At 41.6% G+C, this 27,584-nt stretch overlaps 1 protein-coding gene across 5 annotated transcripts in view; it reads left to right on the top strand.

Moving 5' to 3' along the window:
• The window catches only part of USP54 (ubiquitin specific peptidase 54), a 133,241-nt gene that overhangs the window by 21,550 nt on the left and 84,107 nt on the right, over window positions 1-27,584 (top strand). Inside the window, exon 1 of one of the 5 annotated variants that reach the window (XM_064374305.1) lies at window positions 2,026-2,645. The exons of 2 other annotated variants lie outside the window; for them this stretch is intronic. The gene's annotated coding sequence lies outside the window, so the exon portion shown is untranslated. Of the gene's footprint in view, window positions 1-2,025; window positions 2,646-16,456; window positions 16,860-18,500; window positions 20,363-27,584 lie in introns of those variants that run through there. 2 more of the 5 variants (XM_064374306.1, XM_064374302.1) reach the window with 2 other exon arrangements.

Below are 27,584 nucleotides of genomic sequence, written 5' to 3'. Positions count from 1 at the left end.
AACCCCTTATCAGAGTAATTATTTACAAATATATTCTCCCATCTCATGGGTTGTCCTCTCTCTTTTCCTTTGATTCACGGTTCTTTTTTATTTTTTTTGAGACGGAGTTTCTCTCTTGTTACCCAGGCTGGAGTGCAGTGGCTCAATCTCGGCTCACTGCAACCTCTGCCTCCTGGGTTCAGGCAATTCTCCTGCCTCAGCTTCCTGAGTAGCTGGGATTACAGGCACACGCCACCATGCCCAGCTAATTTTTTGTATTTTTAGTAGAGACGAGGTTTCACCATGTTGACCAGGATGGTCTCGATCTCTTGACCTTGTGATCCACCCGCCTCGGCCTCCCAAAGTGCTGGGATTACAGGCTTGAGCCACCGTGCCTGGCATCATGGTTCTTATTTTAAAAAATTTTATTATATATTATGTAAGACATTTAAAAGAATAATATAGTAAACATCTTTGTAACCACCATCTATCAAATTAAAAATTAGTTAATTAGTTCGACCCTGAGTTTCCCCTTATTGATTACAAGTCCCTCACCAAAGGTAACCACTAATTATTTTGATTGATGCTCCTTAGACAGCCTGTTAGTGTATTAGAAGCTTGTCATGACTGAAGTAAAAATACTGCAAAGATCCAGGGGAAGGCTAAGGTGGGATGAGTTATTCTTAGATTTTTGTGTTGCTATTATCCAAAGCCCAGTTCAGCACCCTATCAGAGATACTTGCGTGTAATAGGTGTACAGGAATGTTTGTTGAATGACTATTTGGAACCCATGTACTTCTGATTGAAGATATTTTTACCAGCATTTTATATATATGTGTGTGTGTGTGCATGTGTGTGTGTGTGTTTTGTTTTTGTTTTTGTTTTGAGACACTGTCTCTGTCACCCAGGCTGGAGTGCAGTGGCATGATCTCAGCTCACTGCAACCTCCACTTCCCTGGTTCAAGCAATTCTCCTGTCTCAGCCTCCCAAGTAGCTGGGACCACAGGCACATGCCACTACACCTGGCTAATTTTTTTTTCTCTTTTTTTAGATGGAATCGCACTCTGTTGCCCAGACCGAGTGCAGTGCCATGATCTCGGGTTACTGCAACCTCTGCCTCCCGGGTTTAAACGATTCTCCTGCCTCAGCCTCCCGAGTAGCTGGGATTACAGAAGTGTGCCACCATACTGGCTATTTTTTCTATTTTTAGTAGAGATAGGGTTTCACTATGTTGGTCAGGCTGGTCTTAAACTCCTCACCTTGTGGTCTGCTCACCTCGGCCTCCCAAAGTGCTGGGATTACAGGCGTGAGCCACCGTACCAGGCTAATTTTTGTATTTTTATTAGAGATGGGGTTTCACCATATTGGTCAGGCTGGTCTTGAACTCCTGACCTCAGGTGATCCACCCACCTTGGCCTCCCAAAGTGCTGAGAGATTGCAGGTGTGAGCCACTGGGCCTGGCCACTATTATACTATTTTGACATGAAGTGAAGTTTACACATCTCTGTGTTAGGATTACTGTATGCTTTACCAATAAATAAACAGCTATGGCAGAGTAAATGTTTTCTTTTTTTTTTATACTTTTTTTTTTTTTTTAAAGATGGAGTTTCACCATGATGGCCAGGCTGGTCTTGAACTCCTGACCTCTGGTGATCCACCCACCTCAGCCTCCCAAAGTGCTAGGATTACAGGCCTGAGCCACTGTGCCCGGCCAATGTTTTCTTATTTATTTATTTAGAGATGGAGTCTTGCTCTGTCACCCAGGCTGGAGTGCACTGGCATAATCTCGGCTCACTGCAACCTCTGCCTCCTTGGTTCAAGCAATTACCCTGCCTCAACATCCTGAGTAGTTGGAATTATAGGTGCGTGCCACCACACCCGCCTAATTTTTTGTATTTTAGTAGAGACAGGATTTCATCCTGTTGGCCAGGAGGGTCTCGATCTCCTGACCATGTGATCCACCCGCCTCAGCCTCCCAAAGTGCTGGGATTACAGGCATGAGCCACCATGCCTGGCCAGAGTAAATGTTTTCTTAGAGGTAGTAAAACTGAGGGCAAACCTGAGTGGGAGCATGTTAGCTCTAAATACATACAGTACATTTAGCTGCCTTGGCTAATTGAACTTTTAGACAGGGCAAATGGAATAAGGCATATGTTGAGGTGTTGCATTTTCGGTTCAGAAAAATGGTTGTACATTCTGAAAGAAGGCATGATTCTGGTAAGATCTGACTGTGGGCAAGGGGCTGTTGAAACAAACAGTGCAGTGTTTCCAGGGCAGTGGTGAAGGACTTGACCTCCACTATAGCTGAAAATGAAGTTCTCTAACAAAACCATAGTAGCAGCAGCAGCAGCTGTTGCCACTGCCACCTGCGTTCAGTGGCTATGTAAGGTGGCTAGACCAGGAAATGATTCCATGGTACTAGGCATGTATAAGGAAGGACTTATTTTGGCTCTAGCTAAGTGGTTGTACAGGTTGTGGGTGTCACTTTAAACATACAAAGATCTGCTTGCTGGAGGAGGGGCAGCTTCTTGAGGATCAGGTGTGCATCTGAAAGGGATGAGCTCATCCTTCTAACCAGACCTGCTCTAGACGCTGACTGAATGTTTTCCTAATTGCAAGTCCTACAGCTGGGAGAAGCAGGAAATGATTGACGCTTCAGGCACTTGGTGAGTAGGAAAAAAGAAAAAAGGCTTTTTTGGGGAAGCTTTTGAAATGTGTATGTGAATATCAGGTTGAAGGTGACATACACACACGCTCAATCTTTCTCTAAGTTGAGGATTGCAGTAAAGTGTATGGTGGTGTTGAGGAAAGAAAAGCTTTGGTGGTTCTAACTTTATTCTAGTGCTTCTTTTTGAGGTGACTTTTCATGACTTAACAATTTTGTTTTCTACACTGTCCTGACTGGTTTCGTTTCTCTAGGAAATAAGAATCTCGGGAGCTCTTTTTTATTTTTTAAGGATCTTCATGGTTTGTTTTGGAGCTTTTATTAATGGAACTTATCCCACAATTGAAGACCTCTGTGTTGGATTTCAGAGCTCCTATACATGATCCTGTTTTGTTTTAATTTACCCAAACTTTCCTATTCACTTTAAGTAAGGTTCTTAAAAGTGAACTTGGTTTAGAAAAGAAATATCAATTATTTATTATTTATTCATTTATTTGTAACCTTTATTTTAGGTTCCAGGATATGTGTGTAGGTTTGCTGTATAGGTAAATTGCATGTCACAGGGGTTGGATGTACAAATTATTTCTTCATCCAGGTAATAAGCATAGTACCTGATAGGTAGTTTTTTGATTCTCACTCTCCTTCCAACTTCTACCCTCAAGTAGGCCCCAATTGGTTATTATTTTGAATGGAACTTTTTATTTTGAGATAATTCTAGATTTATACAGAGTTATAATAAATAATAATAATATTGATCTGATGTACCACTTACTGAGTTTCTCCCAATGGCAATATCTTCCAAAATTATAATACAGTTTTACAACCAGGGTATTGACATTGGTACAGTCAAGGTACCAAATATTTTCATCACCACAGGATCTACCACGTTGTCCTTTTAGAGATACTCCCACTTCCTTTCCACCCCTACACCTTTCTTTTTTTTTTTTGAGATGGAGTCTCGCCCTGTTTCCCAGACTGGAGTGCAATGGCAAGATCTCAGCTCACTGCAACCTCTGCCTTCTGGGTTCAAGCGATTCTTCTGCCTCAGCCTCCCTAGTAGCTGGGACTATAGGCGCCCGCCACCATGCCTGGCTAACTTTTGTATTTTTAGTAGAGATGGGGTTTCACCATATTGGCTAGGCTGGTCTCAAACTCCTGACCTTGTGATCTGCCTGCCTCAGCTTCCCAAAGTGCTGGGGTTACAGGCATGAGCTGCCACATCTGGCCCCCTACACTTTTCTCTTAACTCCTGTGAACTGCTAATGAAAAAATCAATTTTTAGCAGAGAAAATTTTATGTGCAATCCTGAGAAATTTTGTATTCAAGATCCACCTGGCCTTATGAAAAGAGCCCTTGGGCCAGGTGCAGTGGCTCACGACTGGGGGACCGAGGTGGGCGATCACCGGAGGTTAGGAGTTCGAGACCAGCCTGACCAACATGGAGAAACCTTGTCTCTACTAAAAATGCAAGTTAGCCAGGCATGGTGGCACATGCCTATAATCCCAGCTATTCGGAAGGTTGAGGCAGGAAAATTGCTTGAACCCAGGAGGCAGAGGTTACCGTGAGTCGAGATCACGCCATTGCACTGCAGCCTGGGCAACAAGAGTGAAACTCCATCTCAAAAAAAGAGAAGAGCCCTAAACTGCAATTGATTTTGGTTCATTGTAGCTCTTTACCTTGGGCAAATAATTTTAATTTCTCTGTGCTTCAGTTTCCTTATCTATAAAATGGGATAGTGGTATATTAATTTCTGTCTAACCTATTTTGCAGGATTTTTGAGAAATTGTAAAGCTCTTTCAAAAAATAAACATTATATACATTATTATTAGCAATAGGGATAATTGTTTTCAAACTCGAAAGTATATTGCAAGTTAAAAACTGGAAACTCTAGCCCAAGATGGTAAAAGTGAATATTTTTAAATGAATTTAAGTCTTAAAGCTCAAATGAATTACATTTCAGGGTGCTGAATTAACTGGCTGATGATCTCAGAGCCACTGTTGTTAATTTGAGAAACCATAAAGACTAGAGAGAGACAAATGTCTTGATATCCAAAAAGAGGAAAAGAAAGTAGTTGTGCCGGGCGCGGTGGCTCATGCCTGTAATCCCAGCACTTTGGGAGGCCGAGGCGGGTGGATCACGAGGTCAAGAGATTGAGACCATCCTGGTCAACATGGTGAAACCCCGTCTCCACTAAAAATACAAAAAATTAGCTGGGCATGGTGGTGCGTGCCTGTAATCCCAGCTACTCAGGAGGCTGAGGCAGGAGAATTGCCTGAACGCAGGAGCGGTGAGCCGAGATCGCGCCATTGCACTCCAGCCTGGGTAACAAGAGCGAAACTCCGTCTCAAAAAAAAAAAAAAAAAAGAAAAGAAAGTAGTTGGAAAACCATAGACCTGTAAAATTGTTAAATTTTGGGGAAATTCAATTATAAATGATTAAACATGATATAGAGTATTAAGAAAAAAAAGTATGGGTTGATTGGTCATAACAAATTACTTCTATTTCTATTTTTGGATTTCATTACTTCTATTTAGGATTAAGAGGTTTGTGGATCAGGGGATTATTCTAGATATAGTGTGTCAAAATCCCATCAATTTCACAGTCTTTCATGTGACTGATAATGTAGTGATACAAATTTTGTTGACTGTTTAAGAGAATGTATCAGACATTGAATAACTGTTCCTACTGACAATCTTGATTTTACCAGGAAGGTCCCTAATAGATTATTCTTATTTTTTCAATTGGCAGTCGGTCTTCATGGGTTATTTTTTAAAGCATGTTAATCAGATATGTAAGAATTTGCAAAGCTGCAGGGGTAATTTGATGAATAAAGTTTTAAAATGTATATCCAAGGCCGGGCGCGGTGGCTCAAGCCTGTAATCCTAGCACTTTGGGAGGCCGAGGCGGGTGGATCACGAGGTCAAGAGATCGCGACCATCCTGGTCAACATGGTGAAACCCCGTCCCTACTAATACAAAAAATTAGCTGGGCACGGTGGTGCGTGCCTGTAATCCCAGCTACTCAGGAGGCTGAGGCAGGAGAACTGCCTGAACTCAGGAGGCAGAGGTTGCGGTGAGCCGAGATCGCGCCATTGCACTCCAGCCTGGGTATCAAGAGTGAAACTCCGTCTCAAAAAAAAAAAAAAAAAATGTATATCCATAAGATGACATTGTGAGCCCAAACTGAAATTAAATTTAACAAGGATAAGACCAATGTTTAAATGAAAAATGTCAAATATATAAAAGCAGAATGAGGAAGGACTGGTTGGGGAGCAGTTCATGTGAAAAATACCTAGGAATTTTCGTTAGCTATAAATGTTGCTAGCAGGAGCTGCCTACAATGTGGCTGCTAAAAACACTTTCAATGAGGAGTTTATCCAGGTCACAGAAGTATTGGTTCCAGAATATTTTTGTACTAGGTTGGAAGCACATTTTTAGTATTTGTTTATATTTTATTTTTATTTTTAAAAATTTTATCTGTTTATTTTACACTGTAGCTGTCAGATCTTATGAGTGTTTGTTCAAACTGACACTTGCAAAGTTGAGATCATTCCAAGTAAGGCAGCAGAACCATAAATGGTCTAAAACCATTTATATAGGAAATTGTTGGGATTTGGGGAAGAAGGGTGTTGAGATATTTTATAACTGCAAAAAGTAATATAATAAATATCCATATTCCCACCACCCACAATTAATCACTTGATATCTGTTTTTCTTACTTGTCCCTCTCACTTTTTTCTCCCTTGCCTCTGAAATAAAATGTTACAGATAAATTCAAAGTCCTTTCCCTTTCACCCCCTACAAGGAACTCTGTCTTCAACTAAGTCAATCTTTTTTTTTTTTGATATGGAGTTTCCCTCTTGTTGCCCAGGCTGGAGTGCAGTGGTGCAATCTCGGCTCACTGCAACCTCTGCCTCCTGGGTTCAAACAATTCTCCTGCCTTAGCATCCTAGGTAGCTGGGATTACAGGCATCTACCACGACGCCTGGCTACTTTTTTGTATTTTTAGTAGAGATAGGGTTTCACCATCTTGGCCAGGCTGGTCTCGAACTGCTGACTTCAGGTGACACCTGCCTCGGTCTCCCAAAGTGCTGGGATTACAGGTGTGAGCCACTGTGCCTGGCCATCTATCTTATTTTTATCAAAGTAATACATAAGCATAGTTTGAAAAGTTTAGGCTGGGTGTCGTGGCTCATGTCTATAATCCCAGCACTTTGAGAGGCTAAGGCGGGTAGATCACTTGAGGTTAGGAGTTGCTTGAACTCGCTAGGTGAAGGTTGCAGTGAGCCAGGATCACATGACTGCACTCCAGCCTAGGTAACAGAACAAGACTCTGGCTCAAAAATAAATAATAATAAAAATAAATAAATAGATAAAGAAAAAGTTTAAATATAAGAGTAATATGTACTTACAAGGAAAAATAGTAGTTATCGCACTGCTGGGGGCAGCCACATTCATCTGTCTTAAATATTGCTAATAGCATGATTATATCACTTGCTTTTAAAAAATACTAAACATTCGTTGAGATGGAGTTTGGTGTCTAAGAAAAAAAAAATTAAACATATATAAAGTGCCATAGAATACAAGGCTTTGACTGTTAAATACATATATGTCTTCTCCCTTATCTTCCCAATATAGTTATATTATTTTGGGGAGTAAATTGATATTTATTTATTTTTTGAGACAGAGTCTTGCTGTGTCACCTAGGTGGAGTGCAGTGTTGTGATCTCAGCTCACTGAAACCTCTGCCTCCTGGGTTCAAGTGATTCTCCTGCCTCAGCCTCCTGGGTAGGTGGGACTACAGGCGCATGCCACCATGCCTGGCTAATTTTTGTAATTTTAGTAGAGATGAGGTTTCACCATATTGGTCAGGCTGGTCTTGAACTCCTGACCTTAGGTGATCCACCCACCTCAGCCTTCCAAATTGCTGGGATTACAGGCATGAACCACCATGCCTGGCCTGAAGATGTTTTTATTTTACCTTCAAAATAAAATAATATCTTGTCTGGGAATAGAATTTGATGTTGGAAATAATTTTCTCATAATTTAAAAAGTTGTTGCTATTTTATTGCTTCCCATGTTGCCAATGTAAAGTCTGATGCCATTGTTTTGATTTTATTTTTGTAAGAACAAATGATAGGTTGTTAAAAATACATAAAATTATGTAATTAGGGCTGGGTGTGGTGGCTCATGCCTGTAATCTCACCACTTTGGAAGGTCGAGGTGGGCAGAATGCTTGAGCTGAGGAGTTCAAGACTAGCCTGGGCAATGTGTCAAAACCCCATCTCTACAAAAAATACAAAAAACTAGCTGGGCATGACTGGGCGAGGTGGCTCATGCCTGTAATCACAGCACTTTGGGAGGCCAAGTTGGGTGGATCATGAGGTCAGGATATTGAGACCATCTTGGCCAACATGGTGCAACCTGTCTCTATTAAAAATACAAAAATTAGCTGGGTGTGGTGGTGCATGCCTATAACCCAGCTTTACTTGGGAGGCTGAGGGAAGAGAATTGCCTGAACCCAGGAGGCAGAGGTTGCAGTGAGCTGAGAATGAGCCACTGCACTCTAGCCTGGCAACAGAATGAGACTCTGTTTCAAAAAAAAAAAAAAAAATTAGCTGGATGTGGTGGCACACACTTGTGGTCCTAGCTACTTGGGAGGCTGAGGTGGGAGTATCACTTGAGTCCAGGAGGTAGAGGCTGCAGTGAGTTGAGATCGCGACACTCCACTCCATCCAGCCTGGGTGACAGAGCAAGACCCTGTCTCAATTAAAAAAAAAAAAAGTAATTAGGTTGCGCAGTGTATCACATCTGTAATCCCAGCATTTTGGGAGGCCGAGGCAGATCACTTGAGTTCAGGGGTTTGAGACTAGCCTTGGCAACATAGTGAGACCCTGTCTTTGCAAAAACTAAAAATGAAAAATTAAAAAAATGTAATTAACTAATAGTAAGACAGGGTGTGGATGGGATTTGTAATGCATACGTTTTACTTTGGAATTCTACCTAAAATGTGGTGTTTTCATAGGAGCTGATTTTTATCAAGGAGTTAGGATCTGACCATTGTTTCTTTCCTTCCCTCCTCCTTCTCCTTCTCCTTTCATCTTCTTTTTCTTCCTCCTCCTCTCTTCTTTCTCTTCCTTCTTCTTCCTCATCTTCCTTTCCTTCTTTTCTTCTCCTTCCTTCCCTTCTTTGTCCCTCACTCCCACCCTTCCTTCCTTCCTTCTTTCTTCATCTTCTTCCTTCTTCTTCCTTCTTCTCCTCTTCTATTTTCGAGACAGAGCAGAGTCTCACTCAGTGACCCAGGCTGGCGTGCAATGGTGCAATCTTTGCTCACTACAATCTCTGCCTCCCAAGTTCAAGTGATTCTCATGCCTCAGCCTCTCAGGTAGCTGGGATTACAGGTGCCCCACTGTGCCTGGCTAAATTTTGTATTGAGACCAGTTTTCGCTATTTGTTGGCCAGGCTGATCTCGAACCCCTCACCTCGATCACAGGAATGAGCACCATGCCTGGTCTATCATTCTTTTTTAAAAAATTATTGTATTGGCCAGACGCAGTGGCTCATGCCTATAACGTAGCACTTTGGGAGGCCCAGGTGGGTGGATCAACTAAGGTCAGGAGTTTGAGGCCAGTTTGGCCAACATGGTAAAAACCCGTCTCTACTAAAAATACAAAAATTAGCCAGGTGTGGTGGCAGGCACCTGTAGTCTCAGCTACTTAGGAGGCTGAGGCTGGAGAATGGCTTGAACCCGGGAGACAGAGGATGAAGTGAGCCGAAATTGCGCCACTGCACTCCAGCTTGGGTGACAGAGCAAAACTCTATCTCAAAAAAAAAAATTTTATTGTAGCTAAATATACATATCATGTTAACCATTTTTAAGTGCATAGTTTTTGATTGTTGGTTGGTTTTTTGTTTTTTGAGACAGAGTCTCACTCTGTCACCCAGGCTGGAGTGCAGTGGCACAATCTCAGCTCACTACAACTTCTACCTCCCGGGTTCAAGTGATTCTCCTGCTTCAGCCTCCTGAGTAGCTGGGATTACAAGTGCTTGATACCACACCTGCCTAATTTTTTTATTTTTAGTAGAGACGGAGTTTCACCATGTTGGTTAGGCTGGTCTCAAACTCCTGACCTCAAATGATCCATCTGCCCATCTCAACCTCCCAAAGTGCTGGGATTACAGGCATGAGTCCCTGCATCCAGTCTTTTAAGTGCATAGTTCTGTGGTATTAAGTACATTCACATTATTGTGAAGCCAGTCTGATTCCCAGTCCTTTGTGTGTGGCCTCTTTTTTTTTTCCCTCTAGCTTACAGATTTTCTTGTTTCTTGTTTCTTTTTTTGAGATAGAGTCTTGCTCTATTGCCCAAACTGGTGTGCAGTGGTGCTATCTTGGCTCACTGCAGTCTTGACCTCCTGGGTTCAGGTGATCCTCCCACCTCAGCCTCCTGAGTAGCTGAGCTTACAGGTGTCTACTACCACGCCCAGCTAATTTTGTTGTTGTTTGGTAATTTTTTGTTTTTTGAGATGGAGTTTTGCTCTTGTTGCCCAGGCTGGAGTGCAATGGCACGATCTTGGCTCACTGCAACCTCTGCCTCCTGGGTTCAAGTGCTTCTCCTGCCTCAGCATCCCGAGTAGCTGGGATTACAGGCATGCACCACCACGCCAGGCTAATTTTGTACTTTTAGTAGAGACAGGGTTTCTCCATGATGGTCAGGCTGGTCTCGAACTCCCGACCTCAGGTGATCCCCCTGCCGCAGCCTCCCGAAGTGCTGGAATTACAGGCATGAGCCACTGTGCCTTGCCTACACCCCTTAAAAAAATATTTTTTTAAGACTAGGCCTGTTGTGGTGGCTCGGGCCTATAATCCCAGCACTTTGTGAGGCTGAGGCAGGTGGATCACCTGAGGTCAGGAGTTTGAGACCAGACTGGCCAACATGATGAGACCCTGTCTCTACTAAAAATACAAAAAAAAAAAAATTTAGCCGGGCATGGTGATGCACGCCTATAATTCCAGCTACTTGGGAGGCTGAGGCAGGAGAATTGCTTGAACCCGGTAGGTGAAGGTTGCAGTGAGTCAAGATTGAGCCACTGCACTTCAGCCTGGGCGAGAAAGCAAGGCTGTCTCAAAAAAAAAAAAAAAAAATTAAGGCTAGTCAAGGGAGTAGAGAAGAAACAAATAGGTAAGTAGTTGTGATCAATTAGTTATAAACACCACTGCATGCCAACCAGCTAGAATCTCCCTATTTTTAATAAGGTGTCTAGCTTAGGTGTGCCTGGTGTCCCAGAGTCACACCTCACACATGCTTTGGCTCACACCTTTGCTTGGCTATATCTGCTTGAGGGAGAGAATGTGAAAGCCTCTGACTTCTTTTTTTTTTTTTTGAGATGAAATCTTGTTCTGTTGCCTACGCTGGAGTGCAGTGGCACGTTCATGGCTCACTGCAACCTCTGCCTCCTGGGTTCAAGCAATTCCTGTGCCTCAGCCTCCCAAGTAGCTGGGACTACAGTTGTGCACCACCACACCTAGCTAATTTTTGTATTTTTAGTAGAGATAGGGTTTTGCCATATTGGCCAGGCTGGTCTTGAACTCCTAACCTTAAGTGATCCACCCACCTTGTCCTCCCAAAGTGCTGGGATTATAGGCCTGAGCCACTGGGCCTGGCCTTTGCATTAGTTTTTGATTAAACATGTATTTTAATTAATTAATTTTTTTTTTTTTTTGAGACAGCCTCGCTCTGTTGCCAGGCGCCAGGCTGGAGTGCAGTGGCGCAATCTCAGCTCACTGCAACCTCCGCCTCCCGGGTTCAAGCAATACTCCTGCCTCAGCCTCCCGAGTAGCTGGGACTACAGGCACGCGCCCAGCTAATTTTTGTATTTTTCTTTTAGTAGAGACGGGATTTCACCATGTTGGCCAGGATGGTCTCGATCTCTTGACCTTGTGATCTGCCTGCCTTGGCCTCCCAATGTGCTGGGATTACAGGCATGAGCCACCACGGCCGGCGTATTTTAATTTCTTTTGGGTATATACCTAGGAAAATAATTGCTGGGTCAAATGGTAACTCTATTTTTGATCTTTTGAGTATTTGCCAAACTGTTTTTTTAAAGTGACTGTGCTATTTTAGATTTCCACCAGCAGCATATGAGGGTTTAGATTTTTCCACATCCTTGCCAACACTTATTAACTGTCATTTTGATTATAGCCATCTTTGTGGGCATGAAATGATATTTCATTGTGGTTCGATTTTCGTTTCCTCATTTTAATTTAACCTATGTTTAAAAGTTACATTATTAATGACTTTCTTTTTTTTTTTTTTTTTTTGGGATGGAGTTTCACCCTCATTGCCCAGGCTGGAGTGCAGTGGCGCCATCTCGGCTCACCGCAACCTCCAGCTCCCAGGTTTGAGCTATTCTCCTGCTTCAGCCTCCTGAGTAGCTGTGATTACAGGTGCCCACCACCACGCCCAGCTAATTTTGTATTTTTAGTAGAGATGGGGTTTCTCCATGTTGGTCAGGTTGGTCTCGAACTCCTGACCTCAAGTGATCCACCCTCCTGGGCCTCCCAAAGTGCTGGGATTACAGATGTGAGCCACTGTGCCTGGCCAAGAATTAAAAATTCTTAAAAAAGAAAGTCATTGGGCTGGGTGCGATGGCTCATGCCTCTAATCCCAGCAATTTGGGAGGCCGAGATGGGTGATCCCGAAGTCACCAGCCTGGCCAAGATGGTGAAACCCCATCTCTAGTAAAAATACAAAAAAATTAGCTGGGCATGGTGGTGGGCACCTGTAATCCCAGCTACTCGGGAGGCTGAGGCAGGAGAATTGCTTGAACCTGGGAGGCGGAGGTTGCTGTGAGCCGAGATGGTGCCATCGCACTCCAGCCTGGGTGACAGAGTGAGACTCCATCTCAAAAAAAAAAAAAAAACCAAAAAAATAATTTTTAATTCTTAAATTTTAGATTTACAGAAAAATTGAGAAGATAGTACAGAGTTCCCATGTTTCTATTTTCCCTCAGTTTTCACTATTATTAACATCTTACATTCATATAGTGCAGTGTTACAATAAATGAACCAATATTGATGTTACTACTAACTGAAGCACATGGTTTCTTCAGATTTCCTTGTTTTTTATTTATTGTTTTATTTTTCTTTTCCAGGATTCCATCTAGAATTTCACCTTCCATTTAGTTGTCATTTCTTCTTAGGTTCTTCTTGGCTGTAACAATTTTTCAGACTTTCCTTGTTTTTGATGACCTTGACAGTTTTGAGGAGTAGTGGTTATGTATTTTATTCGTTGCCCTTCTGTTAAAATTTTTCTGATGTTTCTCTCATGATTAAACAGGGGTTATGGGTTTTAGCAAGGAAGACCACAGAGATAAAATGCTATTCTTGTTATATCAAGAGTATACATAATCACTTTATCATTATTGATGTTGACCTTAAACACCTGGCTGAAGTAATGGTTGTCAGGTTTCTCCACTGTAATTTCACTCATTCTGCCATTCCATGCTCTATTGTGCAGCTTTTCATGTGCTTATCCATTCATACATCTTTTGGGAAATGACTATTCAGATCCTTTGCCCATTTTTAAGTTATTTGCTTTTATTATTGAGTTGTAATAGTTCTTTGTATGTTCTAGATACAAGTCCCTTATCATGTATATAATTCGCAAATATTTTCTCCCATTCTGTAGGTTGTCTTTTTTAGTTTCTTGATGGTGTCCATAAAAAGTATAAAAGCTTGGCCAGGCCTGGTAGCTCATGCCTGTAATCTGAGCACTTTGGGAGGACAAGGCAGGCAGATCACAAGGTCAAGTGATCGAGACCATCCTGGCCAACATGGTGAAAGCCCGTCTCTACTAAGAATACAAAAAAAAAATTAGCTCAGCATGGTGGCACGTGCCTGCAGTCTCAGCTACTTGGGAGGCTGAGGCAGGAGAATTGTTTGAACCCAGGAGGCGGAATTTGCAGTGAGCCGAGATTGCACCACTGCATTCCAGCCTGGACAACAGAAGGAGACTCCGTCTCAAAAAAAAAAAAAAAATCGTAAAAGTTTAATGTAATTAAATTAATTATTTAATTAATTAATTTTTGAGATGGAGTCTTGCTGTGGAGTGCATTGGTGCAATCTCGGCTCACTGCAACCTCCGCCTCCCGGGTTCAAGCGATTCTCATGCCTCAGCCTCACGAGTAGCTGGGATTACAGGCATGTGCCACCATGTCCAGCTAATTTTTGTATTTCTAGTAGAGATGAGGTTTTGCCATGTTGGCCAGGTTAATCTTGAACTCCTGACCTCAGGTGATCCACTCTCCTTGGCCTCCCAAAGTGCTGGGAGTACAGGCATGAACCATCATGCCTAGCCAAAAGTTTTAATTTTGATGAAGTGCAGTTTATGTATTTTTTTCTTTTGTCGCTTGTGTGATAACTGCCTAACCCAGCGTCATGAAGATTTATGTCTATGCTTTATTTTAAAAGTTTTATAGTTTTAGTTCATTCATTTAAGATTTTGACCCACCGGGCACGGTGGCTCACGCCTGTAATCCCAGCACTTTGGGAGGCTGAGGCGGGTGGATCACGAGGTCAAGAGATCGAGACCATCCTGGTCAACATGGTGAAACTCCGTCTCTACTAAAAATACAAAAAATTAGCTGGGCATGGTGGCGTGTGCCTGTAATCCCAGCTACTCAGGAGGCTGAGGCAGGAGAATTGCCTGAACCCAGGAGGCAGAGGTTGCAGTGAGCCGAGATCGGGCCATTGCACTCCAGCCTGGGTAACAAGAGCGAAACTCCGTCTCAAAAAAAAAAAAAAAGGAAAAGAAAAAGATTTTGATCCATTTTGAATTAATTTTTACATATGGCGTGAGATAGGAGTCCAACTTTTTCTCTTGCATATGGATATTCAATTATTCCAGCACTATTTGTTAAAAGACTACAGTAGTTTCCCCCTTATCCATAAAGGATATGTTGCAAGATCTCTAGTGGATGCCTGGAACTGTAAATAGTACTGAACCTGATGGCTGTTAATTGGAACATATTTCTGTTTATTTCTTCCACCTATCCATCTTTTTTTTTTTTTTTTGAAACAGAGTTTTGCTCTGTTGCACAGGCTGGAGTGCAACGGCTCAATCTCGGCTCACTGCAACTTTCACCTCCCAGGTTTGACCGATTCTCCTGCCTCAGCCTCCTGAGTAGCTTGTTTTACAGGTGCCCGCCACCATGCCTGGCTAATTTTTATGTTTTTAGTAGAGACAGGGTTTCACCAAGTTGGCCAGGCTCCTCTTGAACTCCTGACCTTAGGTGATCCGCCTGCCTCAGCCTCCCAAAGTGCTGGGATTACAGGTGTGAGCCACTGTGCTCGGCCTTTTCCATCTTAACTAAGCACTTATGTAACCCCTGAATGGATTCATTCTGCCCATTTCCCCCATACAGCTGATTTATCGAGACAAGGGAATTGCAATGGAGAAAGAGTTTAATTCATGCAGAGCTGGCTGCACAGGAGACTAGAGTTTAATTATTACTCAAATCAGTCTCTCTGAATATTCGGGGATTGGGATTTTAAGGCTAATTTGGTGGGTAGTGGGCCAGAGAGTGGGGAGTATTGATTGCTTAGGTCAGCGATGAAATCGTAGGGAGTCGAAGCTGTCCTTTTATGCTGAGTCAGTTCCTGGGTGGGGCCACAAGACCAGATGAGACAGTTTATTGATGTGGGTGGCACCAGGTAATCCATCAAGTTCAGGGTCTGAAAAATATCTGGAACACCAATCTTAGGTTTTACATTAGTGATGTTATCACTAGGAGGAGTTAGGGAGGTATAGAACCTTGGGGCCTTTAGCTGCATGATTCCTGAACTATAATTTTTAATCTTGTAGCAATTTGTTAGTCCTGCAAAAGCCGTCCAGTCCCCAAGCAAGAAGAGCGCTTGTTTTGGGAAAGGGCTGTTTTTGTCTTTGTTTCAAAGTTAAAATATAAACTAAGTTCCTCCCAAAGTTGGTTCGCCCTAGTCCAGGAATGAACAAGGACAGCTTAGAAGTTAGAAGCAAGATGGAGTCAGGTAGGTCAGATCTCTTTCACTGTAGTAATTTTCTTTGTTATAATTTTTGCAAAGGTGGTTTCACTTACCATGTACTTTGGCCATGACTTTTTGCAGTTCGAGGTGTGACAGTCAAACTAGCATGAATTTCCTTTTCCTTCTTCACAATTTCATGGATAGATTTGTTCTTATAGTAGATCTTAGCAGCTTTAGTGTATGAATTTTTTTCCTTCCCTTATTAAGTCATTAACCTTTACTTTTTCACTTAAAGGAAGAACCTTATGGCTTCTCTTTGGCCTGTTTGAATTGCCAGTATCACTACTCTTGCATTTTGGGAACCTTATTAAGTAAAATAAAGTTACTTGAACACAAGCACTAAGAGACGCTGACAGTCAATCTGATAATTGAAGGGCTACTAAGTGACTGTCGGGTGGGAAGTATAGACATGCGGATAAGCTGGACAAAGATGATTCATGTCCTGGTCACTCACAGAATTTTCATGTAATATTTTCAGGCCATGTTAACCTCAGGTAACAGAAATCTCAGAAACCACTGGTGATGGCAAGGTTGGGGGAAGCAACACGACCACTACTTTCTTCTTTTTTTTTTGAGGCACAGTCTCACTCTGTCACTCAGATTGGGGTGTGGTGGCACAATCTCAGCTCACTGTGACCTCCACCTACCAGGTTCAAGCAATTCTCCTGCCTCAGTCTTCCCAGTAGCTAAGATTACAGATGTGCACCACTACTGCCTGGCTAATTTTTGTATTTTTAGTAGAAATGGTGTTTTACCATATTGGCCAGGCTGGTCTTGAACTCCTGACTTCAGATGATCTGCTCACCTCGGCCTCCCAAAGTGCTGGGATTATATATAGGCATAAGCCACTGTACTCGGCCTTTTTTTTTTCTTTTTTTTTTTGAGATGGAGTCTTGCTCTATTGCCCAGGCTGGAGTATGGTGGCACCATTTCAGTTCACTGCACTCTCTGCCTCCTAGATTCAAGTGATTCTCCTGCCTCAACCTTCCAAATAGCTGGGATTACAGGCACGTGCCGCCATGCCCAGCTAATTTTTGTATTTTTAGTTGAGACTGGGTTTCACCAGATCACGAGGGTAATCTCAAACTCCTGACCTCAAGAGATATGCCTGGATTACAGACGTGAGCCACTGCACCTGGCTGATTACTTTCTATGGTAAGACTAGCATTTAGGTAATTCTGTGGTGTACTTGAGAGGGATTTTCATACTCTTCTTGCTTTCTAGGAGCTTTAAGTCCAGTTGAAGACTTTTAAAAACCCTGTTGTAGGCTGGGTGCAATGGCTCACGCTTGTAGTCCCAGCAGTTTGGGAGGCTGAGGTGGGCAGATCACAAGGTCAGGAGTTCAAGACCAGCCTGACCCATATGGTGAAACCCCGTATGTACTAAAAAAAATACAAAAATTACCAGGATATGGTGGTGCATGCCTGTAATCCCAGCTACTTGGGAGGCTGAGGCAGGAGAATTGCCTGAACCTGGGAGGTGGAGGTTGCAGTGAGCCGAGATCGTGCCACTGCACTCCAGCCTGGATGACAGAGTGAGACTCTGTCTCAAAAAAAGAAACAAAACAAAAAACAACCCTGTTGTAGAGACAGGATGGTTAATGTTCATAATGAAAAAATGCTATTTTATATAAGATTTAGAATTATGCAAGATAGGCCAGGCGTGGTAGCTCATGCCTGTAATCCCAGCACTTGGGGAGGTCAAGGTGGGTAGATCACGAGGCCAGGAGATCCAGGCCATCCTGGCTAACATGGTGAAACCCTGTCTCTACTAAAAATACAAAAAATTAGCTGAGTGTGGTGGCATGCACCTGTAATCCCAGCTATTTGGGGGGCTGAGGCAGGAGAATTGCTTGAACCCAGCAGGCGGGGGTTTCAGTGAGCCAAGATAGTGCCAGTGCACTCCAGCCTGGGCAACAGAGCAAGACTCCGTCTCAAAAAAAAAAAAAAAAGATTTATTCAAGATACAGTTAAAGAATGAATTAAAATAATAATGATACTATAACATTAGAAGCCCAAATATGTGGCCCCTAGCTCCCTTTCTTCTTTATTTAGATTCCATTTGTGTGAGAAATATAGAGATTTCTTGGATGATTTTGGTGCCCAGGTCTGTGATTAACAGCCAAAGTTTCTCAAAAGTGTGTTCTTGGGGGGCCGGGCGTGGTGGCTCACGCCTATAATCCCAGCACTTTGGGAGGCCGAGGCGGATGGATCACGAGGTCAAGAGATCGAGACCATCCTGGTCAACATGGTGAAACCCCGTCTCTACTAAAAAAAGTACAAAAATTAGCTGGGCGTGGTGGTGCACGCCTGTAGTCCCAGCTACTCGGGAGGCTGAGGCAGGAGAATTGCTTGAACCCGGGAGGTGGAGGTTGTGGTGAGCCGAGATTGCGCCATTGCACTCCAGCCTGGGTAACAAGAGCGAAACTCCGTCTCAAAATAATAATAATAATAATAGTAATAAACTGAAACCCTAAATATCACTCTCCCTCTTTAAGTAGTTAGCAATCATGTCCATAAAACATTTTCTTTTTCTTTCTTTCTTTTTTTTTTTTTTTGAGACAGGGGGGTCTTGCTCTGTGGCCCAGGCTGGAGTGCAGTGACACAATCACTGCTGACCGCAGCCTTGACCTTCCGGGCTCAAGAGATTGTCCCACCTCAGCCTGGAGTAAGTAGCTGAGACCAGAGGTGCATGCCACCACACTAGAATAATTTAAAAAAATTTTTTTTTTTTTTTTTTTTTTTGGTAGAGAAGGGGTCTCCCTATGTGGGCCAAGCTGGTCTCAAACTCCTGGGCTCAAGTGATCCTCCTGCGTTGGCCTCCCAAAATGCTGTGATTACTGGCATGAGCCACATGCCTGGCCTACAAAACCTTTTCTACAGGCAATTTGACACTCATCTAACACAAACCTGTAGTTACCCAATATATTTTGATTGGAGAAGCCCAGTGGTTGATACAGGGTTCTCTTTCTATTTGGCGCATAACCTCTTGTGCAGTCTTGAAGAGGGAATAAGAAATGTCTGAACATAATTTATGCAAGGCAGAAATTGAATACCATAGGAGAGTTTTATGGGAGGTGTTTTCTGAGGGGCCTCTGAAGAGATTACAATCTATTAGAGTGAGATTTCCCTGTGGATCACTTCCTTACCTGGATGAGACATGAAAAGTAATGTTATCTAATTGTGATTAGGGTTGAAGCTCTGTAACTCTGTCCCAGTACTCTAGTTTTATTTGATTAGTTTCACAATGAATATGTACCTATATTTTAATGACTTGATTGAAGAGCTTGGTCTTGATATTTGTATATCTTTATTTGCATTCAGCACTTAGCAGTAGAAATTTTGTGTTTCACACTTTGAAATGGCATTACTACTTCTTCCACCTGGTACTAGGAGACCTGAGTTAGAATGCTAATGGCTAATAAGAAAAGTGGCAGTATCTTGTGTGTGTGTGTGTGTGTGTGTGTGTGTCACTTTCCTTGTTGCCAAAGGACTACTTCAGTTTAACATACTGTATTGTTAAAATATAAGAGCTTAATTAGTTTTGGACATTGCCCATGTTTGTTAAATTTTACCAATAAATCTTAATTAAATCTTTTTTTAGTCAACTCATATATTTTCTCTCAACTTGTAGAAATACAACAAACCTTCATATTTGGCAGGGATTCTACTAATGAGTTTTTTTTTTTCATCAGTATGCTTATAAAACAACCTCTTTCAATAAAGCTGTTTTATAATCTCGAGTAATACATAGAAGGGTGTGTGTTGGTCCTCTGGGGCCTTTGTGCCCTGCCTGCAAACGCAAGTTCTGGGTTGACTGATCACATGTTTGGGGGTGGGATCCTGCCTGCTGTTTGTTCTTGGTGATATAACTAGGTCTCTTCCCTCAAAGAAGGGTGGAGATCTTTCCCTGTTGTGGACTTTGGGGCTGAGAACTTTTAGATACCAAGCATTTTAAAATTGACTCAGTAGATTCCAGTGGCTCAGTTTAAATAATAATTTTCTTTAATAATGTGGCTCATTTAAGACTGTTGGAGGAATTTTGCCTATTAAAATGATTTGATTTAATTTAAGCTCAGTCTTGGAATTCTGAATTAGGGATTCAAATAATAATATTATTATTTTGATTATTCTGTAAACAACTACAAAAATGTTGTCTTCTTGTGCTTCTTTTGACTGCTGTGCAAAGGACTGTTTTTTGGGGGACTGGCCCTTTAGAAGCAGTAGCCACCCTGCAGACATTATTGTCTGATGACCTTTGTCATTAGGAATGCCCAGGAAACAGCTTCATGATTGTTTATCTTAAGCCTCAAGTGAAGTTTGTGATACGTCCTTTCAAGTTACTTTTGGTTAGTTTCTTAAGTTTACTTTGTTTTTAATTGGAAGCTCCACCTTTTTAACTTTGTCATGAATTGTCAGTGCTGAGTTCCTGGTAGTTGGTAAAAAGAATTGCCTTCTCCCTGATCCTGTTCTGTGGGAAGCCTTTGTGGTTTAGTTTCACAGTTTCTCATTGTTGCTAGCTACAGTTGTCTCCTCCCTCCTGCCCTTCCCTCCCGACCGCTCTAGCTATTCCCTTGTCCCTCCCCATTCTTGTATCACTTGCCCCACAGTTACCCTCGTGATTAGAGGTCTTTTGCTGGAGGTTGACTGTGCTGTCTGGTAAGTATTGTAGTTGTTGTGGTGGTAAAAATGGATGGATGGAGGATTGCAGGAACTGGTTAGTTTTTGTGAAGTTTTCTTTCTTTTTAAAAAAATATTCCCAAGCACTGATTAATAAAGTATTTCTTTTAAAAGCAGTAGTTTAAACTTTGAGATTGAGATTTTAGGACTCTCAGTTTTCAAGAGGCATCTTTCAAGCTGTTGTTTCTGCTCTTTACCCCTCCTCTCTGTTTCAGTTATTAAATTTTGGAGATTTAATTTTTGTTTTTTGTTCAAAAAAATCATAGATGATAGTTTGTTAGAATTAAAGGCAAGAGTTGTGGGTTTAGTATTTTAAATTTCCTTCAAACAGAGATGGTTATTTGTGATTTCGTTATACTTTTCAGTATTAACATACTGGTTAAAGTAATAATGAAGAAAAGACCCTCTTTTGTGGCTAAGCTGGAAAGTAGCTGAATTACTCTTTTTTCCTATCAGCAGAATAGTGTTGGCAAAATCCACTAAGATTTTGGCAATATGTTGTCAATTCTGGGAAATGGTTTGCCAAGTACTTAAGGATAACAGATGCTTCTGGGAATTATTTTTTGGAAGTTAGATAGATTTGTTCATTAACACCTGCTCCCTTGAGGCCTATAATCCTTTTGAAAGTAAAATATTTAATATTTGATCTTTAGATTGAGTCAAATATCACTTTCATAATGGGCTATTTCCTTGAGTTTTATGTTTTGAGCTTCTACTAAGAAGCAATATTTGTGTGTGTATTAAATTTTTTTTTTTTTTTTGGATACTGGATGGTTGATACTTTGGTATTTTAAGCAGTTATAAGTGATGAGCTTTGGATTCTCCCAAACTACTGCTAGTTAAAAGTCATCTTTATGGTAGATGATGTGAGAAGAAACTGGTTTCTCAGATTTTATTGGTGTTCAGTTGAGGCACTTACTCAAATGATGGTTGTATTCGTACAGTAATGATAGGCAAGTGCTGGGTCTTTGCTAAGTGCTTTGCATGTACTTCTAATTCCCAGTACAACCTGGCCAGGTAGTAGTATTGTCCCTCTAGAAAGCGGCTATACATAGGTAGAAAGAACATGGGTTTTCTTTCTTGCAAAATGAGAAAAATAATCACTATTTGGCAGATTAATTGTGAGAATTAGAAGACATATCATGTATCTGGTGCCTAGCACAGTGCCAAACATGTAGTTTGTATTCACTAAGTGGGCTACCATTATTATAATTTTACAACTGAAAGAACCAGAGAGAATAAGTAATTTGCTGAAGGTCACTCAATTTTAAATGGTAGAGCTAGGATGTGAACTGGCTTAAAGTGTGAAGTCTGGTAGCATGTTTTCATTTGAGTATTGTAAAGGCTGTTAGATTACATTTTGGTGGATTCCTACTCATCCCATCACCTCCTGCCCCTACAGAGGAAAGCTTCTTTATAGATGGTCTCCTTTCTTTGGTATCCTCTGTCACCCTCCCAGTCAGTCATGTGCTTGCTCTCTCACACTGGAGTTGCTTGTGCCATTCAGTACCAGTGTTCTCCCAACAGAAATGAGTCAAGCCGGTGCTGTCAGTTTGCTTCCCTTCCTTTCTTCCTCTTGTTGATAGCACTGCCATACTTTCATTATTGTTTGTACCGAAATAATTTGAGCATGGGTATGTTTATAATGATTCATAAATAGTGCGTAGATGCAATCAAGTGTTTAAATTTAAAAAAAGCCTCAGTGATTTAAAAAATTAGGGATAAAAGTCTCTGGTTCTAAATGATTGAATCAGAAGGTTAATAATAATAATAATACTCGTTTGGCTATCCAGGGGCCTAATAGATTGCTATTGATTTTCTTTCCTTTAACCACTGCTGTTACTAGTTTGCTACTATTGGGAGTAGGGTTGAGAAAAAACATTGCGTTTGTCCTAATGACCATAAAATAGAGTATCTTTCTTCTGTAGACCTTTTGGAAACACAAGGTAAGATTTAGGTGTGATTTGATTTAGGCAGGAGATGCAGGGACAAGCTAAAGAGCTATTTGGTTGTGCCTGTAACTGAGTTCTCTCTAAACAGAAAAATGTGAGTTTAATTGGTCTTACGAAACTTAGTTCTTCATTTATTTGTTTAACAAGGAATGAGCATTTGTTGAGTGTAAAGCAATGTAACTTTCTACATTGTATTCCAATGAAGTATTGTTACACTGTTTAAATATTGATTCATGATGTTCCTGGGAGGGAGAGAGAAATCTCAGTTGCCCTGGAGAGGTATTTAAAAAGACAGTCCTTGGGGAAATAATGTAAATGACTGCTCCTTCCTGATGATGTGTGGCCATTATTAGTTCCTATCACTCTAAGTAGCCAGTGGTATGACTTCTTCAAATAGGTTTGTTGAGTGGAAAAGATTGCTAGTATTCGGTAGGACTGGGAAGATGGGAGTAGAGAAGGAAGGAGCATTCCTTGATTGAGGGGGAAAAAAGAATCCTGGGCTTGTGCACAGAACAAATCTTTTTGTATGTGTTTTATGTGTACTGGTAGATGAGGTTGGAAATGTGCATGGGATAAGATTATGGAAGGCCATTCAAAGCCAGAGTTTTGGCTGTATTTTGTCACTGAAGTTTTCTGAGCTAATCGTGATTAATCAGTTTGCTTTTGCAATATTGTATAGATGGGATTAGAGGGGAAAGAATAGTTAGAAAGTTTTTGCAGTAGGCTAGGTGAATTGTATTGAGAATGTGCTGTTTTTAGAATACGTTTTTCCCCAGGCTGGGCGCAGTGACTCATGCCTGTAAACCCAGCACTTTGGGAGGCCAAGGTGGGTGGATCACTTGAAGTCAGGAGTTTGAGACCAGCCTGGCAAAGATGGTGAAACCCTGTCTCTACTAAAAATACAAAACTTAGCTGGGTGTGAGGGCACACACCTGTAATACCAGCTACTAGAGAGGCTGAGGCAGGAGAATCGCTTGAGCCTGGGAGGCAGAGGTTGCAGTGAGCCAAGATGGCGCCACTGCACTCCACCCTGGGTGACAAAGCAAGACTCTGTCTCAAAAAAACACATAAAACATAAAAAGAAGGGCCGGGCGCGGTGGCTCACGCCTGTAATCTCAGCACTTTGGGAGGCCGAGGCGGGTGGATCACGAGGTCAAGAGATCGAGACCATCCCGGTCAACATGATGAAACCCCGTCTCTACTAAAAATACAAAAAATTAGCTGGGCATGGTGGCGCGTGCCTGTAATCCCAGCTACTCAGGAGGCCGAGGCAGGAGAATTGCCTGAACCCAGGAGGCGGAGGTTGCGGTGAGACCATAAAAAGAATGCATTTTCCCCATTTTTATGTGGCTTTGGGATTTGTGCTGTCGATTATAGTTTGATCTTCAGGAATTTTTATAGTAGTTGTGTGTGTGTGTGTGTGTGTGTGTGTGTGTGTGTGTTTTCCTGTAAGAGAAAATGAGAGAGAGGGAGAGAGAATGGGTTTAGAGGATGGTCAGTCATCATAATTGTACTATTTATGGAACTCCTCTTTTGTACCTGAGCCTACGTATTCTGCATACATTATTTTGTTGCATCCTTTTAGCACGTCATATTTATTATAGATAGTAAATGGCCTGAATGTGATGGAGCCAGGATTCGAATGTAGATTCATCTTATTCTTCATCATCGTTATCTTCATCATGATCATCATCAAAACATTTATTCTGCACTTATCATATGTTAGGCACTGGGCTAATTATACATATTTACATTATTTAATTCTTATAACAATCCTATGAGATAGATGTTATTTATTAATCCCATTTTTTTCTGATGAAGTACCTGAGACTTAGTTTAATAACTTTGTCAGTATGACACAGGTGTTAGGTGGTGGAGCTGAGACTTGTTCTGTTCCACTAATTCTGTGTCCCCAGGTTGTATAATTCACATAATGTTCTCTAGGAATGGGACCCTTTGGCTCTCTACTGTAAGCATGTTACCTCCTGAGGTTCTGCAATATTGTTGGCCCTGCAGAGGCTATACTTTTAACCACTATGTTCTTTCTACTACCATGCTGCCTCCCTTAGAAGTCAGTAAATTATACAAGTATGGATCTTTATAAGGAAGGGCTAAGTAGCCTGCAGCTGTCATTTCTTAGTTCTTACAATTTGTCAATTATAACTAAGTAAAATGTGCCTTCTTTTTGTTTCTTTCCACCTACTTTTTAACAAATTTTAGAGAAATTTGTTATTCATGACAGTTACCTAAGCTCTTATGTAGGAAAAATAAGACTTTCTGTCCTTTATCAGCATACAGTTCTTCTGTTGTACGTGATGTAATAGTTTGAAGTTGCCAAAGTCCAGCCCTCAGGAAATTGTTTGAGTCGAGTAACTATTCACTGGGCAGTTTAAGATAACCAGCCCATAAATCAACAAATAGCTTGGCTCTTTTTATGGTTGTAGATGCTTATCTTTTTCTATTTTCAAGGTTGAATCAGAAGCAAATATTGTTTCCATTGATATAGCACTATTAGAAAAAGTTGTCAGCATTATCTCAATCTAGATATGGACATTTTGTCCGTTCTTTTATTTAAGGAGAGTCAGAATTTATCGGGATGTTATAATTGGTTGTTCTAGGCTAGGTACTTTCAAACAAAAAGTTTTCTCTTTCAATGAAACTTTCAGTGATTCAATGCCTATTATATTCAACCTCTGTGTGGAATAAAAAGATGCCCGTAAGGAAGATAAAATGTAGTCCATGTACACAAATAACTGTAACATGAGGGAGAATGTGAGTATTGTAATCCAAGCCCCACCATGCACTGAGAGCACAGAGGAGGATGAAATAAATTGTGAGACTGGAAAGGTGAGAGGGTGAGAGGGAAGGTTTTTGATACAGCTGTTTCTTGTAGGATAGTTACAATTTTCAGCAAGAATAAATGGAGAGGAAAGGCATTCCAGGTAGAGGCAATATTAGAGTCGAGACAATGAGAAAGTAAAGGACAGAGCATATTTGTTAATACAGAAAGGAGTCCAGTGTACTTGGAATGAAGGATGAGTGAGAGGCCCATAATAGATGATCAATGAAATGTCTGAAAAGTGAGTGAATGAGTAGATGAACCTGGAAATGGTGGTAAGATCCAATGATTCTCAAACTTTTTGTTGGTGCCAGACATATTTAATTACTCATAATTAGGAATTAATTTTTTTTTTTTTTGAGATGGAGTCTTGCTCTGTTGCCAGGCTCGAGTGCAGTGGTGTGATCTTGGCTCATTGTAACCTCTGCCTCTTGGGTCCAAGAGATTCTCCTGCCTCAGCCTCCCAAGCAGCTGGGACTACAGACGCGTGCCATCATACCCAGCTAAGTTTTGTATTTTTAGTAGAGATGGGGTTTCACCATGCTGGCCAGGTTGATCTTGATCTCTTGACCTCATGATCCACCTGCCTCAGCCTCCCAAAGTGCTGGGATTATAAACGTGAGCCACCATGCCCAGCCAGGAATTAATTTTATTGGCAGAATATGTGAATTTGAAAAATATGCAGCATAAAAATCACAATCATGAACATGACGTCAGTGATATGATTTGGATATTTGTTCCCCCAGATCTAATGCTGAAATGTAATCCCCAGTGTTGGAGTTGGGGCCTTGTGGAAGGTATTGGATCATGGAGGTGGATCCCTCATGAATAGCTGAGTGATGAGTGAATTCTCACTTAGTTAATTCACACAAGATCTGGTTGTTTAAAAGAGTCTTGGATCTCCCCCTTGTCTCTCTTGCCCTGTGATACCTGGGTTTCCCTTTGCATACTGTCATGATTGTAAGTTCCCCGAGGCCTTGCCAGAAGCTGAGCAGATGCTGGTGCCATGCTTCCCATACAGATCACAGAAGCATGAGCTGATTAAATTTCTTTTCTTTATAAATTACCCAGCTTTGGGTTCTTTTTGTTTTTGATGGCATCTTGCTCAGTCGCCCAGGCTGGAGTGCAGTGGTGCAATCTTGGCTCACTGCAACCTCCACCTCTTGGGTTTGAGCAATTCTTGCGCCTCAGCCTCCTGAGTAGCTGGGACTGCAGGCATGCGCCACCACGCCTGGCAATTTTTGTATTTTTAGTAGAGACAGGGTTTCGCCATATTGGCCAGGCTGGTCTTCAACTCCTGACCGTGTGATCTGCCCACCTTGGCCTCCCAAAGTGCTGGGATTACAGGTGTGAGCCACCTCGCCCAGCTGGGTCCTTCTTTATAGCAGTGCAAAAATGGCTTAACACAGTTAGGAAAAAAGATGTTAAAATAGGTTCAATTGACAGCTTTCATTTTTTTCCCCCTTAACTGCTTTGATTTTTTTCCCTCTTAAGTTTGCTACTATTCAAGTTTTTATAGTGCTAGTAGACTAAGTAGGTAAGAAAAAATTATGGGAGAGAAACTTATGAAAAAAATCCATCTATTTTCTCTTCTGTGAATTAGAAAAATACCATTTTTCTTATCCAGCCAAAAGAATATCCGCCTCTAGGAGCCATTAAATATTTTGAAAAGGGGAGTGACATAGTGTGGACTGTGTTTTAGGAGTCAGGAGGTAGTGACATGTAGAATTAGAAAGCTGGCAGTCAATAATGTGGTATAGTGGTCCAGAGATGGTGAGGATCTGAACCTTGGTAGCAGCAGCAGTGAGAATAGAATTAAAGGAAATAGAAATCCACACCAGGCCCTCTGCTTCTAAATAGGAAATAGTTACCAATCGTTAAACAGATTTCTTTCTTTCTTTCTTTCTTTTTTTTGAGACAGAGTCTCGCTCTTGTTGCCCAGGCTGGAGTACAATGGCGTGATCTCGGCTCACTGCAACCTCCACCTCCTGGATTCAAGTGATTCTCCTGCCTCAGCCTCCCCATTAGCTAGGATTACAGGCACGTGCCACCACGCCCAGCTAATTTTTTTGTATTTTTAGTAGAGATGGGGTTTCACTATGTTGGCCAAGCTGGTCTCGAACTCCTGACCTCAGGCGATCCACCTGCCTCAGCCTCCCAAAGTGCTGGGATTACAGGTGTGAACACATCTTTCATATTGTTAGGATTATGTGTCTCAATGGTTGGTTATCTCTGGTCTCAACTCCTTTCACTCTGTTTTTAGGGAAAATGTGTTTAAACCCCTATTTTAGTTTTCTTTAAGGAAATGAAAGTTTATAGATTATTTATAAATTATAGTTAATTTAGAAAAAGGAGGTTAAAAAAATCCATAATTTCATCATCCTAACAAGACCCCTATCATTTTACATTT

Source organism: Aotus nancymaae, unplaced genomic scaffold, assembly GCF_030222135.1.
Source record: "Aotus nancymaae isolate 86718 unplaced genomic scaffold, 86718_ANA_hifiasm-v0.15.2.pri h1tg000010l, whole genome shotgun sequence".
In the NCBI taxonomy this organism is placed as follows: Eukaryota; Metazoa; Chordata; class Mammalia; order Primates; family Aotidae; genus Aotus; species Aotus nancymaae.
The sequence above is the reverse complement of the archived record's forward strand: the minus strand, read 5'-3'. Positions and strand labels throughout refer to the sequence as shown.